Source organism: Chiloscyllium plagiosum, unplaced genomic scaffold (assembly GCF_037043375.1).
Source record: "Chiloscyllium plagiosum isolate Xiang-an unplaced genomic scaffold, Cpla_swu_hap1 HiC_scaffold_42, whole genome shotgun sequence".
Classification (NCBI taxonomy): Eukaryota; Metazoa; Chordata; class Chondrichthyes; order Orectolobiformes; family Hemiscylliidae; genus Chiloscyllium; species Chiloscyllium plagiosum.
Window position 1 is genome coordinate 74,901,372 of NW_028270180.1, and position 14,591 is coordinate 74,915,962.

Genomic DNA, 14,591 nt, shown 5'->3' on the forward strand with positions numbered 1-14,591 from the left:
CCTCATGGGAGACTGGTTAGCAAGGTTAGATCTCATGGAATAAAGGAAGAACGAGCCACTTGGATTCGGAACTGGCTTGAAGGTAGAAGACAGAGGGTGGTGGTGGATGGTTGATTATCAGACTGGAGGCCTGTGAACAGTGATGTGCCACAAGGATCAGTGCTGGGTGCACTGCTTTTCATTATGAGTATGCTTCCCTTTGTTGGTCAGAGCATTGAGTATAGGAGTTGGGAGGTCATGTTGCAGCTATACAGGGCAATGGTTAGGCCACCTTTGGAATATTGCGTGCAATTCTGGTTTCCCTCCTAAAGGAAGGAAGCTGTGAAACTTGAACGGGTTCAGAAAAGATTTGCAAGGATGTTGCCAGTGTTCGAGGGTTTGAGCGGCAAGGAAAGATTGAAGAAGCTGCAGCTGTTTTCCCTGGAGCATTGGCGGCTGAGGGGTGACCTTATAAAGGTTTGTAAAATCATGAGGGGCATAGTTAGGGTAAATAAGATTTTCTTTGTTTAAAGCAAATGTGACATTGATGTTCCAGGTGTGATGCAGCTGGTTAAACCACTCTGCATTAAACTAAACAGAATTTATTTAAACACTACGGTTGAAACACAAACAAAAGTAAGTGGCATTAAACGATTGGAAAACATAACCGACTACTTGATACAGTAACTTACTAATTTCCTGTTCCAATGTTGTAACATCTCATAAACATACACTTTGGCAAAAAAGTTAAATTCAAACTCGTATTCTTACAGGCAGGAGGGAACAACATCCAGAGAAATGTCTGAGTGCTCAGTTAGGAATCATTTACTGAAGCTTGCAACCTTCTGATACTCAAAACATCTTGGGATTGCTGCAGCTCACCCAAAACAAGAAGAACCTGAACTGGAGAACTGGCCACTCCTTTTCCATTGTTAAACTGTTTTTAACAAAAACCTACAGGCACTCAAGACTCTTTGGCACCTCTGCCTTTACAATCTCTCTTCAAAAAAAACACAGGCCAAAGTAACCTTTTTAAAGTGACAGCATCCTCACACCACCACACCCACCCACTCCCCCTGCCCCCCTGACACACACACACACACACACACACACACACACACACACACACACACACACACACACACACACACACACACACACACACACACACACACACACACACACACACACACACACACACACAGTCTCTCTCTCTCTCTCACTCACTCACACACACATGGTCTTTCCCTCTGTCATGCAAAGACATGGTCTTTGTCTGTCTGTCTGTCTCTCTTTCTCTCTCACACACAGGCATGTGTTTCTCTCTCTCTCTTTCTCAATCACTCACTCACTCACACACATTCTCAGGCATAGCGTTTCTCTCTCTCTTATACACACACACACATATGGTCTTTCTTTGTCTGTCTCTCTCTTACACACACACGGAGGCATGGTCTGTTTCTCTCTCTCTTTCTCACTCACTCACTTACTCTCTCTCTCACACACACACACTTTCAGGCATAGCGTTTCTCTCTCTCTTACACACACACAGTCTCTCTCTCTCTCTCTCTCACACACACACACACATGTATGGTCTTTCCCTCTGTCATGCACAGACATGGTCTTTGTTTGTCTGTCTGTCTCTCTTTCTCTCTCACACACGCAGGCATGATTTCTCTCTCACACACACACACTTGCGCGCGCTCTTTCTCTTACACACAAACACAGGCATGGTGTTTCTTTCTCACTCACTCAGTCAAACACACACTCTCAGGCATAGTGTTTCTCTCTCTCTTACACACACGCAGTCTCTCTCTCACACACACATAGTCTCTCTCTCTCTCTCTCACGCACACACACACACACACACACACATGTATGGTCTTTCCCTCTGTCATGCAAAGACATAGTCTTTGTCTGTCTGTCTGTCTCTCTTGCTCTCTCACACACACAGGCATGTGTTTCTCTCTCTCTCTTTCTCACTCACTCACTCACACACACTCTCAGGCACAGTGTTTTTCTCTCTCTTATACACACACATATGGTCTTTCTTTGTCTGTCTCTCTCTCACACACACGGAGGCACGGTCTTTTTCTCTCTCTCTTTCTCACTCACTCACTTACTCTCTCTCACACACACACACTCTCAGGCATAGCGTTTCTCTCTCTCTTACACACACACAGTCTCTCTCTCTCTCTCTCTCTCTCTCACACACACACACACACACATGTATGGTCTTTCCCTCTGTCATGCACAGACATGGTCTTTGTTTGTCTGTCTGTCTGTCTCTCTTTCTCTCTCACACACGCAGGCATGATTTCTCTCTCTCACACACACACACACGCGCGCTCTTTCTCTCTCTTACACACAAACACAGGCATGGTGTTTCTTTCTCACTCACTCAGTCAAACACACACTCTCAGGCATAGTGTTTCTGTCTCTCTCTAACACACACACACACACACACACACACACACACACACACACACACACACACACACAGATATGGTCCTTCTCTCTGTCTCTCTCTCGATCTCTCGATCTCTCTCTCGATCCCTCGATCTCTGTCTCTCTCACACACAATGAACTATTATCTTTTATTCATTTTATGGGTTGTGGGAGTTGCTGGATAGCCAGCATTTTATGCCTCTCCCTAGTTGCCCTTGAGAAAGTGGGGGTGAGCTTTCGCCCTGAACTACTGTGGTCCACCTGCGGTGGGTTAACCCCAATGCCATTAGGGAGGGAATTCCAGGACTTTGATCCAATGACAGTGATGGAACGGCATTATATTTTCAAGTCAGGATGGTGCATGACTTGAAGGGGAACTTGAAGGTAGTGCAGTTCCCACACATCCGCTGCCCTTGTTCTTCTAGATGGAAGTAGTTGTGGGTTCGGAAGGTGCTGTCTGAGGATCCTCGATGAATTTATGAAGTGCATCATGTAGGTAGTAGCAGCATTGTGTACTGAGCATGTGTGCTGGACGGAGCAGATACTTGTGGATGTGGGCTGCTTTTCCTGAATGGTGTCAAACTTCTTGAGTGTTGCTGGGGCTGCACCCATCAAGGCAAGTTGGGAGTATTCCATCACACTTCCACCTTGTACATTGTAGATGGTGGACAGGCTGCAGTATTCCTTGCTGCATTATTCTTAGCTTCTGACCTGCTGTTGTAGGTACTGTGTTTGTGGTAAGTGCAGTTGAGTTTCTGGTCAATGATAACCCGCAGGATGTTGACATTATGGGATTCAGTGATGGTAATAACATTGAAAGCCAAGGGGCAGTGGTTGGATTGTCTTTTATTTTTGATGGAAATGTTACTTGCCACTTGTCAGCACATGCCTTGATATTGTCCAGATCTTGTAGCATTTGAACATGGACATCAGAATCTGAGGAGTCGTGAATGGTGCTGAACATAGTGCAATCATCGGCGAACATCCCCACTTCTGACCTTGTGATGGAGGGGAAGGGCATTGATGAAGCAGCTGAAGATGGCCGGGCCGAGGTCACTCCCCTGAGGGACTCCTGCAGAGACGTCCTGGCCCCGAGGTGAATGACCTCCAACAACCACCACCATCTTCCAATGTGTCAGGTATGACTCCAACCATCAGAGAGTTTGCACCCATTGATTCCAGTTTTCCTATGGCTCCTTAAAGCCACATTGAAGTGAGTGCAGCCTTGATGTTAAGGACTGTCACTCTCACCTTCCCACAAGCATCCAACTGTTTTGTCCATATTTGGATCAAGGCTGTAATGAGGTCAGGAGCTGACTGGCCCTGGCAGAACCCAAACTGGGCATCACTGAGCAGCTTATTGCTGAGCAAGTGCTGCTTTATAGCACTGCTCATGATACTTGCCATCACTTTACTAATGATCGAGAATAGACTGTGGGGCGTTAATTGGCTGGGTGGAATTGGTCCTGCTTTCTTTTTGTGTACAGGACATCCCTGGGCAAGTTTCTGTGTTGGTTAGGTACCAGTGTTGTAATTTTACTGCAACATTAATAAGAGACAAAGATTATTTCATTTTAAAACCTTCGTCTTAATCTATTATTCCGCGACAATGCACACACATTGTATCAACTGTAACCATGCATTACTGCATTCTGTTTCTGTCCATTTACTCCTGCAACCAAATCCCTCCATCTTACATCATCCAAATTGTGACAAGACATCAGCAATTACATTTTCTCATCCTGCCACGTGTGTCATTTTCAAATTGAATGGCTGCAGTAATAAGCTCCATGTAAACCATCTGGAAGTGCAGTCCTTACATTTCTCCAACAGCTTTGATGGGTTATGATCAGTACAGACAATTGTACAAGGCCCATTACTAACAATATAAATGTTGGAACACCAAGCTCAAGGTCTCCTCAATCATGGAATATTCCTGATAAATATTCAGTTTCCTGATGAAATACCCAATGGGGCTTCCTATCTTCTCATCGTCGTCTTGTAAGAATACAGCACCAACACCCACATCAATAGCCATCTCGAGTAGCTTTGTGAAATTAGGTGTAGCTAACACTGGGGCAGTGGTTAACACAGCTTTCAGGCTGGCAAATGCCTTCTGACATTCTACTGTCCGCTAAAATATCCAGCACTTCTTCAATTAGTCAGTCAGTGGAGCAACCACACTACTACAATTTTGTACAAACTTCTGGTAAACTTGTTCACTGCCAGGAATCATAGTCCTGCTCTCTTTGTCAATGTTATGGTTGGGACCATATGTCTATGCCTGACAACGTGGCCCAGACACATGACTCGGACATTGGTGAATTCACACTTAGCCACGTTTATCACCAGCCTGCCTCCCAAAGTCAATTCAATAGTTCCATAAAGGCTGCAAATGTTCCTTCCCTGTGTAACTAAAAGAGCACAAGTTTGTCGATATACATCATACAATTGGATAACCCAGGAATGACTTTATTGGTTACCCTTTGAAATGTGGCTGGCACATTTTCCATACCAACTGGCATGACTTTAAGTTAGTAAAGTCCGTTCCGTGGAACAAAAGCCAAAATAGACTTCACTCCTTAGGATAAAACTACCTGCCAGTATCCTCTGAGCAAGTACAAATTACAAAGCTAAGTTGCTTGTCCTACCTTTTCCGATACAGTCTTCCCAATGTGGAATCGGATATGAATGAGACTCTGCAACCGCATTAATTTTGCCACAGTCTGCACACAATCATGGGTACCATCTGGCTTTGGCACCACTACTATGGCTGAGCTCCAGTTGCTGCAACTCACTTTGATGCTGTTGTTTTTGGAACATCCGTTCAGTCTGTCTTTGAACACATGCCAACTTTTTTTGGCGTAAGTGTGTAAGGATATTGCATAATTGGAGCCAACTCCCCCTCTCAATTTAATCATTCACAGTTCAAATATGTGGTCGTTGAACTCTGACTCCCTAATTTCTCCTTATTTCTTTTCAGTGGTCCTCTCAGCTCATGCCCCAAAACTCGTTGATGTACAAATGGAATTCCCTTCTCCAGTCGTTTGGATTGAATTGACAATAAACCCTCGATATGGTCTTCCCTAAGCTCACTAATGGTCTTTAAAGTTTAACGCCACCTTTCTAACACTCCCTTACCATGCTTGTTGGTAAGCAGTGGATAAGCTACCCATACCTTCCATGCATACATTTGATGTAAAATTTGACCCTTGATCTGATTGTGTCTCTGTGGGTGGTATTTATTGAGTTCAACATTGGGGTAACTCTTCTTTAATCTTTCTAGCAGAGGTATTGCACAAATAGAATGGCCTGTGGATATCAAATGGACTCATCCATCATTGTTAACAAATACTGATTCCCACTTTTTGGTTTGTGTAGGAGTCCTATTCAATCAAGTAAGACCCTTGTAAAAGGTTCCTCAAATGCAAGGATGGGCATTAAAGTTGCCGGTTTTATTATTGCCTGAAGTTTTCCGGTTACATGACATGTATGACATTTCTGGCAATTTTCATCTCCACCTAAATGAAGTCCAGGCCAGTAAAAATGTTTTTGTATTTTGCCGGGAGTTCTTCTCACGCCCACAATGACCCACAGGTGGCTGATGTGCTACCTGCCACACCTCCTTTCTAGAAGTCCCTGGTAATGACTTTCTCCCACTTTACCATCTACCTGAATGGCTCATCAAGACATCATGTTTAAGCTAGTAACATTTGGGAATGCACTCAGATTCTTTTTCTGTGTTTGCTTTTCAATGTTTTTGTTTCGGTTTTTCATCTTTCTGTTGTAACTGAGTTAATTTCTCTGAACTAAAAATATCCATTAGTTCTACATCTGTTCTTGTTTTGTCTGAGCCATTCAATCAAATGTGGTCCCTGATAATTCTGCTTCAACTTGCTTTTCTGTACTCTTTGATTTCTTCTCCTGTTTCAACTGGTGACTTTATGACCTTGTTATCTCTCCGTTACTGTTTTCCAATTCTTTCATGATTCACATAGCAATGATGTTCATTGTATTTTATTTTGAACATGAGATAATCCATCCACAAGGATGTTGAATTATTGCCCTATATTAAAATAATGACTCAGTTATTGATTTTTACTGCCCAATTCCAACAGCAGACCTTATCCCAACAATAGTCTTCACTTCTTGAAAGGCTCCTTGAAACTCCTTGAAACTCCTTGAAAGGCTCATGCCCGAAACGTTGACTCTCCTACTCCTTGGATATACTGCCTGACCTGCTGTGCTTTTCCAGCGCCACACTTTTTCACTCTGATTTGCCGTCCTCACCTCCTTTTCCCTCGGATGTCTGGTCTGGTTTGAAGTAAGCTGAGAGGTACAGATGCACTTGTAAGGAGTTTTGTGGTCCTGGAACATGCAGAGGGAGGAGTGGAAAGGTTGTTGTATGGAGACTTGCAGGGGTTGTTGGGTTTAATTGATATGTGGGCGAGGTTATCCCAGTTGGAATGCTGAGATTTGGAGGTGACATGACAAACTCTTGATTTTTTTGTCCTCTCAAATGGCGAGTTCCTAAATCATCCAACAATTGCGTCTTGAACATGTCAACAGAATGGAAGCATATGACGTGTGAATTTACTTCCTGCATGGTGAGATTCCCACAGCCAGGCAGCTAGTGATGGACCAAAGGGTCCGCTTCAGAAATGCTGAAGAATGGTATGACAGCCCTGAACATCGACTATACATGGAGAGAGTCCCCATTGGCTGAGAGAAATGAATGGGAAGATTTCCATTGGTTTGCCATGAGCTATCAGGGTGACCAGACATCACCTTAGACGCTAAAACTAAAGGCATAAAATGACACTCTGTAAGTGTTAGTGAGAAATTGGTGATAAAAGCTGTCTGTTATGAATTAGTATCTTCGTCAAGTAGCAAAGTTACATTGCATGGAGGCATGCAATCTGAAATACATTACAGCACCTTCCAACAACTGGAGCATGCTGGTGGCCTCCGACAAAGAAAGTAGTTTCAAGGAAATATGATGTGCTTGAAAATGCTGCCACGGACACAGAAATGTACATCCGCGCGCGCGCGAGACACACACACACACCTACACAAAGACAGACACATAGCTATGGATATGCACAGACATACGCACACACACAGACACACGCACAAATACATATGCACGCATGCACACACACACACACAGAAATACAGAGACACACAAGCAATCACAGAACAAAATGACATCTTGTGTTAAGAATGAACAAAGCTGCACCTCAACCATCACACCTTGACTCTTGGGAGGAGCTGTGTCATTGAAATTTGAGAGGTTACGTCTCCACATTATTATTCTGGTGGGGTGATGAGTGATATTTTGAGGTAAATGGGAAAGCACTAATAATGTCCACGGTTTTCTCAGGGCAATATCCTCTTAAACGTTAAAGATAGGAGCAGGAGAAGGCCACTCAGCCCTTTGAGCCTGCTCTGCCATTCATCATGATCATGGCTCATCATCCAGCTCAACAACCTCGTCCTGTTTACTCCCCATTACCTTTGATCCTATTTGCTTTAAATGCTACATGTAGCCGCGTCTTCGATACATTCAATGCTTTGGCATTAACAAGTTCCTGTGGTAATGAATTCCACAGGCTCATCACTCTTTAGGTGAAGAAATATCTCCTCATTTCCATCCTACATGATCCACCCCGAATCCTCAGTCTGTGTCCCCTGATTCTGGACACACCCACCATCAGGAGCATCCTCCCTGTATCTACCCTTTCTCGTCCTATTAGAATGAGATCCCCTCCCATTCGTTTAAACTCCAGCGAAAACAATCCTAAGCTAGACAACCTATCCTCATATGTTAGTTCCACCATCCTAGGAATCAGTCAGGTAAACCTTCGCTGTACTCCCTCCAGAGCAAGAGCATCCTTCCTCAGAAATGGAGACCAAAACTGCACACAGTGTTTGTGATGTGGCCTCACCAAGCCCTGTACAACCATAACAACGCATCCCTACTCCTGTACTCGAAACATCTCTCAATGAAGTCAATATAGCATTTGCCTTCTTTACTGCCTGCTGCACCTGCATGTGTACCTTCAGCGACTGGTGCACAAGGACATCTGGGCCCTGCAGCACACTCCCCTCTCCCAATTTGCAGCCAGTCAGGTAGTAATCCACCACCTTCCTTTTGTTTCCAAAGTGAATAACCTGACATTTATCTAAAATAAACTGCATCTGCTATTGATTGGCCTGCTTACCCAATCTGTCCAGACCATGCCATAGGGTCTCTGCATCCTCGTCATAGTTCACCCTCCCACCCAACTTGGTATCATCTGCAAACCTTGAGATGTTACATTTTATTCCTTCATCCAAATCATTAATATATATTGTTAATAGCTGGAGTCCCTGTTGCACCCCACTAGTTACTGTCTGCCTATTTGACACAGGTCCCTTCAGCCCTCCTCTGTTCCTTCTCTGCCAACCAGTTTTCTATTTATCTCAATGCACTTATCCCAATCCTTTGTGCTTTAATCCTGTACAGTGACCTCTTAAATGGGGCATTGTCAAACGCTTTCTGCAAGTACAAATATACCATATTGACCAGTTCCCCTTTGTCAACTCTGATAGTTACATCTTCACAGAATTCCAGTAGATTTGACAAGCATGATTTCCCCTTCATAAATCCATGCTAACACTGTTTGATTTTTCCACGGCTTTCTCAATGCTCTGTCATAAAGGATAAAGGATTTGAGAATTTTCCCCACTACTGATCTGAAGCTTACTGGTCTTGAATTCCCTTTCTTTGTATCTCTCTTTCTGAGTGTTGGACTGGCAGTAGCTGCCCTCCAATCTGCAGGGACTGTACCAAAATCTAAAGAATCCTGGCAACCAAAGCATCCACTATTTCTAGAACCATTTCCTTAAGTGCTCTGTGATGCAGATTTATCAGGCCCTGAGGATTTATCGGGTTCAATCCCCTCAATTTCCCAGCACAATTTCTCTACTAATATTGACCGTCCTCAGTTCTTCCCTCTCACTAAATATTGCATTCTCCAGGATTTCTGGTACTTGATTTGTATCTTCGAGTCAGAGAGTCCTAAAGCACAGAGACATGTCGTTTGGCCCAAAGTGGTCCATACTGACCAAATTGTCCACCCATGCTAACCCCATTTCCCTGCATTTGGTCCACATCCATCTAACTCTTTCCTATCCATGTATTTGTCAAAATGCCGTTAATGTTGTTAACGTACCCACCTCAACCACTTCCGCTGGCAACTCATTGCATATGCATACCAGCCTCTGTGTAAACAAATTGCCCCTCAGATTCCCTTTTGTACTTTTCCCCGCTAACCTTAAACTAATGCCATCTAATCCTCGATTCCCCAACCCTGGCAAAAAAGACTGATTGTATGCCTCTCATAATTTTGTACAGTTCTGTAAGATCCCCTCTCAGTCCCCTAGACTGCCAAGAAAAGAAGTTCTAGTTTGTTCAGCCTCTCCTTATAACTCAGACCACTGAGTGCGAGCAACATCCTTATAAATTTCTTCTGCACTCTTTCCAGTTTAATAACATCCTTCCTCGAGCAAGGTGACCAATACTGAACACATGCTCCAACTGCAGCCTCACCAACCACCTGTACAACTGTCCTTTTTTGTGAAGACAGAACTAAAGTATGTATTCAGTTGCTCAGCTGTTCCTTTGTCCTTTGTTATACATTTCCCCATTTCTATCTGTAGGGACCTACATTTGTCTCCACCAATCTTTTTCTGTTCACGTACTGTAGAACCTTGTAGTGTCAGTCTTCATGTTCCCTGCAGCTTACTTCCTTTTGTACTGTGTTTTCCACATCTTCATCAATCCCTTGGTCCTTCTTTACTGAATTCGAAACTGCTTTCAAACATCAGACCTATTATTCTTCTTGGCCAATCTCTAGGCTTCTTCCTTCAATTGGATGCTATCTCATTTCCTTTATAAGCCATGGATTGGCCCTGTTACCCAATTTGCTTTTGTACCAGACAGGAATAAATAGTTGTTGCAGTTCCCCCATGATTTCGTTGAATATTTGCCAATGCCTATCTACTGTCATACCTTTAACCAACTTCCACTAATCGGTCAATGCCAACTCATGCCTTATCTACCTTCATAGTTTCCTTTATTAAAATTCAGCAGCCTAGTCTCCAAATCAGCTGGCTCACCTTCCATCCTGATAAAAAAAGTTCTATCATTTCATGGTCACTCATCCCAAAGGAGTCACACACAGCTGGATTGGCAATGATTCCCTTCTCATTATACAGTACCCAGTCTAAGATGGCCTGCTCTCTCGTTGGTTCATCCACATGTTGGTTAAGAAAACCATCCCATATGTAGGCCAGGAATTCCCCCTAGTAGACATTCTGGCTAATTTGATTTGTCCAATTTGGATGCAGATTAAAATCACCCATGATCACAGATGTCTCCATATCATTAGCTAGGCTAATTTCCTGTTTAAGGAGAAAGTGAGGACTGCAGATGCTGGAGATCAGAGCTGAAAATGTGTTGCTGGAAAAGCGCAGCAGGTGAGGCAGCATCCAAGGAGCAGGAGAATCGACGTTTCGGGTATGAGCCCTTCTTCAGGAATGAGGAAAGTGTGCCCAGCAGGCTAAGATAAAAGGTAGGAAGGAGGGACTTGGGGAGGGTCGTTGGAAATGCGAAGGTGGAAGGAGGTCAAGGTGAGGGTGATAGGCCGGAGTGGGGGTGGGGGCGGAGAGGTCAGGAAGAAGATTGCAGGTTAGGAAGGCGGTGCTGATTTCGAAGATTGGAACTGAGACCAGTTGGGGGGAGGGGAAATGAGGAAACTGGCGAAATCTGAGTTCATCCCTTGTGGTTGTGGTTGAAGGAGCTGCATGTCCTTGGTGGAGTTGGAGGGGGAGTTGAAGTGTTGAGCCACGGGGTGGTTGGGCTGGTTGGTCCAGGTGTTCCAGAGGTGTTCTCTGAAACTTTCGACAAGTAGGCGGTTTGTCTCCCCAATATAGAGGAGGCCACATCGGGTGCAGCGGATGCAGTAAATGATGTGTATGGAGGAGCACGTGAATTTGTGACGGATATGGAAGGATCCCTTGGAGCCTTGGAGGGAAGTAATGGGGGAGGTGTGGGCGCAAGTTTTGCATTTCTTGCAGTTGCAGGGGAAGGGACCGGGAGTGGAGGTTGGGTTGGTGGGGGGAGTGGACCTGACGAGGGAGTCACGGAGGGAGTGGTGTTTTCGGAACGCTGATAGGGGAGGGGAGGGAAATATATCCCTGGTGGTGCGGTCCGTTTGGAGGTGGCGGAAATGACAACGGATGATCCGATGTATATGGAGGTTGGTGGAGTGGTAGGTTGAGGACCAGTGGGGTTCTGTCCTAGTGGCGGTTGGAGGGGCGGGGCTCAAGGGCGGAGGAGCGGGAAATGGAGGAAATGCTGTGGAGGGCATCGTCGAATTTTCTGTTTAATACTATTCCAACATGACCACTGCAGTCTGCGGGTCTCTGTATGACACCCACTAATGTTTTTGTCCCTTGGTATTTCACAGCTCCACCCACGCAGACTCCACATTGTCGAAGCTAATGTCCTAAAAAGAGATGAACAAAAATACGTGACCAGGAATTGAGATATTTTTGCACAAATATTGATCATGGTTTGATGCTAATTAGCCTTGTCGACTTTCAATGAATTGCTTCATAAAATCTGGGACCGCCAGCAGAAGGTGATGAGCTAGAACATTTGTGGAATTGCTTTCTCAGTAAGTGAACATAGATACATTTTGGTGAATTTTTCACAGTAGATGACAGTGCTTCTCCAGCAGTTGGAAGTGAGGGCTGATAGTAGATCCTTCACCCAACTCCTTCACTCATAAAAAGTTAAGGCACACAAAAGATTGACTGAGGCTACTTAGTTTAACATCATTTATTGAAAAAAATGGTCGAGTGTTTAAAAAAGGATGTTACAGCAGAAAACTGAGAATGGCTTTATAAAATGGAAATCTTGCCTGATAAAAGCATCGGAATTCTTGGAGAAACTGGGGGAAACCGTGATTGTAATATGTTTTGATTTTCTGAAGGTGTTTGATAGCATCCATGCATAAGATTACTGAATAAGAAAGGAGCCTTGGCTTTGGAGGTGCTGTATTAACACGGAGAGAGGATCTTTGAAATCCCAATCAGAAAAGTTTGATGAAGAGTTTTATTGTACAGAATGTCAATCTGTGGAGTACCACATAAATCTGTTCTGGAAACAAAAAAAAATTACAAAGTATTTTGATGACTTAGATGAGGAAAGTGAGTATATTGTAGGCAGGTTTGCGAATGACTCAAAATTGGAGCAGAGAAAAGTGGTGAGTATGACACAAAAAGAAGTTTGTGGAGAGATACAGATAGGACAAGAGACTGAACAAGGAGCTTTGCATAATAATGTAATGTGGATTAAATAAATGAGAACAGACATAAATAGTGAAGTTATGCATTTTAATAGTCAAGATAGAGATTGAATTCAGAAATCTACAGGGAGTCCGCATCTCCGAACCACAAAAAGTTAGCTTTTAATTTCAACTGTCAATAAAGATGGCAAATGTCATGTTGGGGTTTGTTTAAAAACTAATGGAATATTGAGATTAGGAACAGTCAGATAGAGCAGCTAATGTGTAGCTGAGGAGCTGCTGCAGGGGTTAGGATTCCCATTTTTCAATCATTGGGATCTCTTCAGGGATAAAAATGACCTATATAAGAGGGAGTTGAATTGGAAGGGGACCGATATTCTTGTGGGAAAATTTGCTAGCGGTATGCTGAAGGTTTTAAACTAGTAAGGGGGATGCTGGGAACCAACAAGATAGTGAGAAAAGAGAAATGTTTGAGGTGAGATGCGGTGAGAAATTCTAGGGTTCAAGGCAGACAACAGCTTGGCAAGAGCGAGGTAAGACTGTTAAACTGCTTTTACTTTGATGCAAGAGGCCTGACATGTGAGACAGGTGAACATAGGGCATAGATGGGAATGTGGGACAAGGATATCATTACCATTACAGAACTGTGGCTCAGGGATGATCAGGACTGGCAGCTTAATGTTCCAGGATATAGATGCTATAGAATGTATAGACAGAGGAGCAAGACAGGAGATGGAGTGGTGTTTTTGGTTAGAAAGAACATTACACCTGGATGTAGAGAGGATATTTATTGGAGACTGCCCAGTGAAGTTATAAAGATGAAACTTAAAAATAAGAAAGAGGTGATGAACTTACTGGGATTGTAAAATGGGCCTCCTAATAGTCAGTGGGAAATTTACAAGAGATTATGCTATCTGTAAGAAAAAAGGATAATGGTAGGGAATTTTAACATTCCAAACAGAGTTTGGGATAGTGTTAAGATCTTGGAATTTGGAGCAGTTGGCTAAGTGTGTACAAGAAAACGTTGTTTTTCAATATGTGGATGCACTTACCAGACAGTTCACAATATTTGACCTTCTGTTGGGAACCAAGGCAGGGCCAGTGACTGAGGTGTCCATAGGGGTAGGCTTCAGGGAAAGTGATCATAATTCTATTGGTTTAATAATAATGATGAGAAAGGATAACATTGATTTAAAAATGAAAGTTTCAAATTAGAGTGTAGCCAGTTTCGATGGTATTAGACTTTGAGATGTTGGTTGGGGGAGGTTATTCACAGTTAAAGGGACGGCTTACAAGTGGGAGGCCTTTAAGAATGAGACAATGAGAGTTCAGTGATGGTATGTTTCTGTTTGTGTGAAGGGCAAGTTATGGGAAAAGCTCAATGATGAGGGAAATTGCAACTCCTGTCCAGAAGAAGAAGGGAGCATTCATCAGATTTCGACAGCTGGGATTGAGTGATCCTGAGAAGCGTATAAGGGCAGTCGGAGTATACTTAAACAGGAAATCATGAGGGAAAAAAAGGGACATAAAATTGCTTTGGCAAATAGAATTAAGGAGAATCCGAAAAGATTCTAAAATTATTTTAAGGTTTAAAGAATAACTAAGGAGAGAATACAGGCCTTAAAGATCAACATGGCTTGTCATGCATGTAACCACAGCAGATGGCAGAGACACTAAGCAAATACTTTGCAGCAATATTTACAGTAGACAGGAGCATGGCAGCTACGAAACTTGGGAAATAAATAATTTGATCTTAAAATGAGTTCATGTTACAGAAAATGAGGCGTTGGAGGTCTTAAAGTAGAA